The sequence below is a fragment of the Myxine glutinosa genome, chromosome 7, assembly GCF_964187855.1.
Source record: "Myxine glutinosa chromosome 7, kmMyxGlut1.1, whole genome shotgun sequence".
NCBI classification, from domain to species: domain Eukaryota; kingdom Metazoa; phylum Chordata; class Myxini; order Myxiniformes; family Myxinidae; genus Myxine; species Myxine glutinosa.
The window spans coordinates 98,748,999-98,755,214 of NC_136267.1; positions in this window are offsets into that span (position 1 = coordinate 98,748,999).

A 6,216-nucleotide genomic window follows, 5' to 3' on the forward strand; every position below is an offset into this window, starting at 1 on the left:
ATAAAAGACAAGGGGATTAACCCCCCCCCCCCCCCCCTTTGGGGCCGACGTTGAGATCCGCAACAATATATATATATATATATATATATATATATATATATATATATATATATATATATATATATACTGTATATATATATATATATATATTATAATAATAATTATAACTAATAATAATAATATTATTAGTAAATACATTGTGTAGATGACATCATTTGTGCATCTGATAAATTGCCAGTAACCATTTTGTGAAACTGAATGTGCAGGTGCAGCATCTAACTCAATATGTTGAAATGTCACACACGTCCATGCCCTTGGGATTCCCACGGGTGACCCCACTAGTATATATTATAATAGGCTACGGTGATTCTGTCTGTCTGTCTGTCTGTCTGTCCCGGGGTGTGGCTTACTCCGTTTACAGAGTTTACAGACAGAGAAGCTTAATGTAAACAAATATCCACCATTTTATTAACTCGAATAGCTTTGAGGCCTGTTTAGTTAGGCCCGTGCTGTCTTTCTCTCTCACACAGGTTCATTTCAACTCAAATACGATATATCATTTCATTTTTAACAGTCGCTAACATAGTTTTAGACTCGGTTGAAAAAAACGGGAAGAGAATCCCATGAAAGTTTCCGTTAATAGAACGAAATGATTTCTCAAAGGCCTGTAAAATAAAGCCCATTCATTGAGACACCCTCATGATTTTCTCTCGAATTCACCATCTGATTTAATTTTAATCGATGGTTTTAGACTCGGTGTCAGAAATAATTGAGAACTTTCACGCACACATGGGAAAATGCAGAGATATATTTTTTAAAATCGCGCCACGATCGCGCCATTTATACACCGCCTAAAATAACAGTCGGGGAAAAAGACGACATTGAAGGAGCTGGGGCTCCCACGTCGATCAGAAGAATGGACGCGACAAAAAGCTGGAATTCATCTGAGTTGCTTTATTGAAATCAAACACTCAGGCACTCTGAAAAACCGTTTATCTCTCAGCAATATATATCTATTCCGCCAGGGGGTTTGCCCAGGCCCGGCGCCAGGGGGCGTGGCCCAGCGTCCTGGCTGCGGCCTGGCAAGTTGAGGGCGAGCCTGCCCGGGCGTCCCGACCGAGGCCTGGCAAGTTGAGCGCGGGCCTGCCCGGGCGTCCTGGACGAGCCCGGCATGGTGATCGCTCCGCGTCCTTGATAGGTGCAAGGCGATTGTGAAAACTCAGCGGCAGCCGCTACACACGTCCCCCCAGAATCGACTTGCACCGGCAGGGTCAATTTGAGGGGGGTCCTGACGACCCGGCCGAAGCGACCCCTGGCGGGTCGTGGGAGGGGGTCCGGTGAGGTGGTGGGCGGTCGAGTGGGGGGCACCGTGGACGGGGGGCGGCCTCGCCGCGGCGGAAGGGCCACCCGTGGTGGGTGGTCGACGTCCACGTGTGCCGGCTTGAGGCGGTCCACAGCAATCCGGTCCGACCTGCCGCCGATGTCGATGACGAACGACTTGTCGTCCCGTCGCAGCACCCGGAAGGGCCCGTCGTACGGCGGCTGGAGTGGCCACCGATGTGCGTCGTGACGCACAAAAACATACTCCGCTGTGCGGAGTGCTGGGGGGACGTAGGACTGGGGGTCACCGTGGTGGGATGTTGGCACGGGGGCAAACCGTCGGGCGGCCTCCTGGAGGTCCGAGCGCTGGTGAGCTGCGGACCAGGGACTGGTAGCGTCGGGCACAAATTCGCCCGGGACGCGTAGCACCTGGCCATAGACAAGCTCGGCGGTGGATGCCTGGAGGTCTTCCTTGGGGGCCGTGCGAAGGCCCAAAAGGACCCACGGCAGCCGGTCGGCCCACCCGACGTCTTGAAGGCCGGCCATGAGCGCGGCCTTCATGGGGCGGTGGAATCGCTCGCACAACCCGTTTGCTTGGGGGTGGTAGGCCGTAGTACGGTGGAGCTTGACCCCCAGGTTGCGGGCGACCGCGCCCCACAGCTCGGAGGTGAACTGTGGACCGCGGTCTGACGAGATGTCCGCCGGTGCGCCGAAGCGGGCGACCCAGGTGGCGATGAAAGCCTGCGCCACGTCGGCGGTGGTGGTGGAGACGAGGGGCACGGCCTCCGGCCACCTGGTGGTCCTGTCCACCATGGTGAGCAGGTGTGTGAACCCCCGTGACGGGGGGAGGGGGCCCACCAGATCCACGTTGACGTGGTCGAAACGTCGTTCGGGCACGGTGAAAGGTGCCAGCGGGGCCTGGGTGTGTCGGTGGACCTTGGCCCGTTGGCAGGCCGTGCAGGCGCTGGTCCAATCGCGGACGTCCCGACGAAGGCCGTGCCAGACGAAACGCGCCGACACCAGCTTCTGGGAAGCTTTCCGGCCCGGGTGGGAAAGGCCGTGGAGGGAGGTGAAGATGCGGCGTTGCCAGGCGACGGGCACGATGGGGCGAGGCTGGCCTTGGGAGACGTCGCAGAGCAGGACAGTGTCCGCGCAGGGGATGTCGGCCAGGCGGAGGCCCGTGTCCGCCGCCCGGAGGGCTTGCACCGTGGTGTCGGTGGTTTGGTCCGCCGCCATAAGCGCAAAATCCACGCCCAGGTGGACCGCGTTCGCGCTGGCCCGGGAAAGACAGTCGGCCACGGCGTTGTTTTTGCCGGCGACGTGCCGGATGTCCGTGGTAAACTCCGACACGGCGGAGAGGTGGCGCTGTTGGCGGGCCGACCATGGCTCCGTAACCTTGGCCATGGCGTAAACCAATGGCTTGTGGTCGACGAACGCCGTGAAAGGACGGCCCTCCAAGAGGTGGCGGAAATGGCGGACGGCCAGGTGTAGACCGAGGAGCTCCCGGTCAAACGTGCTGTATTTGAGCTCGTTCGGCCGGAGCTGCCGGCTGAAAAAAGCGAGTGGCTGCCAAACCCCGTTCACCCATTGCTCATGTACGGCGCCCACCGCGTAGTCGGAGGCATCCGTGGTGAGGGCGATGGGAGCGTTGAGCACCGGGTGAGCGAGCAGTGTTGCGTCGGCGAGGGCCCGCTTTGAGCCTTGGAAGGCCGCGTCCATTGCTGCGGACCAGGCGATGTCGTGCTTGGCCGGCTTGCCCCGGAGGGCTTCGTAGAGGGGCCGCATGAGCTGAGCAGCGCGGGGCACGAAGCGGTGATAAAAATTCACCATTCCCAGGAATTCCTGCAGGGCCTTTATGGTGCGGGGATGCGGGAACGTGGTGATGGCCTCGACCTTGGTTGGCAGCGGCACGGCCCCGTTCTTGGTGATGTGATGGCCCAAAAAATCAACGGCCGTCGTGCCGAAGTGGCATTTGGCCGGGTTGACGATGAGGCCGTGCTCGCTGAGGCGCTCGAACAGTGTTCGGAGGTGGAGGAGGTGCTCGGCCCGGGACGTGCTGGCGACGAGGATGTCGTCCAGGTAAACGAAAAGGAACGGCAGGTCACGCAGCACGCCGTCCATCAAGCGCTGGAACGCCTGAGCCGCGTTCTTGAGACCAAACGGCATCCGCAAGAATTCGAATAAGCCGAACGGCGTGATGACTGCCGTTTTAGGGACGTCGGCCGCCCTGACAGGTACCTAGTGATATCCCCGTATGAGGTCAATTTTTGAAAAAATGACCCGTCCCGCCAGACGGGCGGAGAAGTCTTGGATATGCGGGATCGGGTACCTGTCGGGGGTGGTAGCGTCATTCAGACGGCGGTAGTCGCCACACGGGCGCCATCCACCCCCCGGCTTTGGCACGATGTGCAGTGGCGAGGCCCACGCGCTATCGGAGCGCCGCACGATGCCGAGGTGCTCCAACGCGTCGAATTCGGCCTTCGCTACGGCGAGCTTGGCTGGGTCGAGGCGGCGGGCCCTGGCGTAGACCGGCGGGCCCGTGGTTGGTATGTGGTGCTCGATCCCATGCCGTACTGCGACGGCCGAAAACGTCGGCCGCGTGAGGGCCGGGAACTCCGTGAGCAGGCGAGCAAACTCGTTCGCCGCCGGGACGGTGCATGCCAGCTCGGTCGGCGCGGAGCTGCTCAATGTGCATACCAGGGAGCTGAAGGTTTCAGCGTTGATTAAACGACGCCGTTGGACGTCCACCAGCAGTCCGTGTGCGCAGAGGAAGTCGGCGCCTAGCAGAGCCACGGGCACGTTGGCGGTTACAAACGTCCAAGCAAAGCGTTGGCTGCCGAAGCAGAGGGTGACGTTGCGCGGGCCGAAGGTGCGGATAGTCGATCCGTTGGCCGCAACTAAGGAGGGGCCGCAAACCGCGGATTGCCTGTCCTGGTCAGAGGTGGGTATGACGCTCAGTTGGGCGCCGGTGTCGCACAGGAAGCGCCGTCCGGACGCTGTATCCGTGATGAACAGTAAGTTGCCCGTGTGGCCGGCGCTCATGGCTGGTAATGAACGCCGGCCCGGCCGTTTCCCGGCCTGCCGAAGGTGCACGGGGGTCGGCATGTCCGGGCCTTCTGTCCGAACCTGGCATGATAGTAACACCACGCTTGGTCAGGTGGAGGCCTCGGTCGTCGTGCCGGAGGTGGTCGGCTCGGTAGAGCGGCCGCCAATGGCGTCGGCAGTTCGGCCGTCGACCGTGCCGGGTGCTCGGGCGCCCTGGGTGTTGCGTCGGACGGCGGTGGGTCCCATGTCGCCGCTACGATGCGCTGTCCTGCGGCGGAGATCTTGTCGGCTTCTCTGGCAAGGGCCCGGGGATCTGTGATCGTCGTGCTTGCCAGGGCGAGGCGTACCGGGTTAGGCAGCTGACGGAAGAACAGCTCCCGGAACAGGAATGCCGGAGAGTGCTCGCCGAGCAGTGAAAGCATGTAGTCCATGCGCTCGGAAGGGCGCGTGTCGCCGAGCTCAGGCAGATCGAGCAGGCGCCGTGCGCGTTCCGCCGATGGGAGGGCGAAAGCATCGAGGAGCAGCTTCTTAATCGCGCCGTATTTGTCAGCGGCTGGCGGGCTTTCGAGGAGGCTCAGGGCGCGGGCCGCGGTAACCGACCCGAGCGCAGCTACCACATGGTGGAAGCGGGTGTCGTCGGCCGTGATGCTTCGCAGGGCGAACAGGGACTCCGCCTGTGCGAACCAAACCGCCGCGTGAGCCTCCCAGAAGGTAGGCAGTTTAAGGGCGACTGCCGTGTCCATGTCGATAGGTCACCAATGAAGGAGCTGGGGCTCCCACGTCGATCAGAAGAATGGACGCGACAAAAAGCTGGAATTCATCTGAGTTGCTTTATTGAAATCAAACACTCAGGCACTCTGAAAAACCGTTTATCTCTCAGCAATATATATCTATTCCGCCAGGGGGTTTGCCCAGGCCCGGCGCCAGGGGGCGTGGCCCAGCGTCCTGGCTGCGGCCTGGCAAGTTGAGGGCGAGCCTGCCCGGGCATGCCCGGGCATGCCCGGGCGTCCCGACCGAGGCCTGGCAAGTTGAGCGCGGGCCTGCCCGGGCGTCCTGGACGAGCCCGGCATGGTGATCGCTCCGCGTCCTTGATAGGTGCAAGGCGATTGTGAAAACTCAGCGGCAGCCGCTACAACATATATTTAAAATTCGCTTTTTCTTTTCCGTTGAGATATATTACTTTTACTTTTGATGACAGTCGTCACAAAACGACATATATTTCATCGTTCTTATTCCATTGAACATTATTATCCGGAAGTAAAAACTAAAATATGTTTCAGGAAATTACCGAGAGATATTTCTTCGTTTTTTTTTCATTAGTTATGTGTGCATACACTTTAAATAGGTTTATTTGAAATATTTAATTTTCATAATGTAATTTACTTGCCATTTGATGATTACAAGACACTTCCTCTTGAGGATCGTGACAATTCATGCGTTGCGTGGAAACTTCCATTTCCAAAATGAATGAGACGGGAGAGGAGCGAGGAGCGAGGAGTTGGAGAGTGAGGAGTGAGGGGTTGGAGAGTGAGGAGTGAGGGGTTGGAGAGTGAGGAGCGAGGGGTTGGAGAGCGAGGAGCGAGGAGTTGGAGAGCGAGGAGCTCGGGGTTGGAGAGCGAGGAGTGAGGGGTTGGAGAGTGAGGAGCGAGGGGTTGGAGAGCGAGGAGCTAGGGGTTGGAGAGCGAGGAGCGAGGAGTTGGAGAGCGAGGAGCTAGGGGTTGGGGAGCGAGGAGCTAGGGGTTGGAGAGCGAGGAGCGAGGGGTTGGAGAGCGAGGAGCTAGGGGTTGGAGAGCGAGGAGCTAGGGGTTGGAGAGCGAGGAGCGAGGGGTTGGAGAGCGAGGAGCGAGGGGT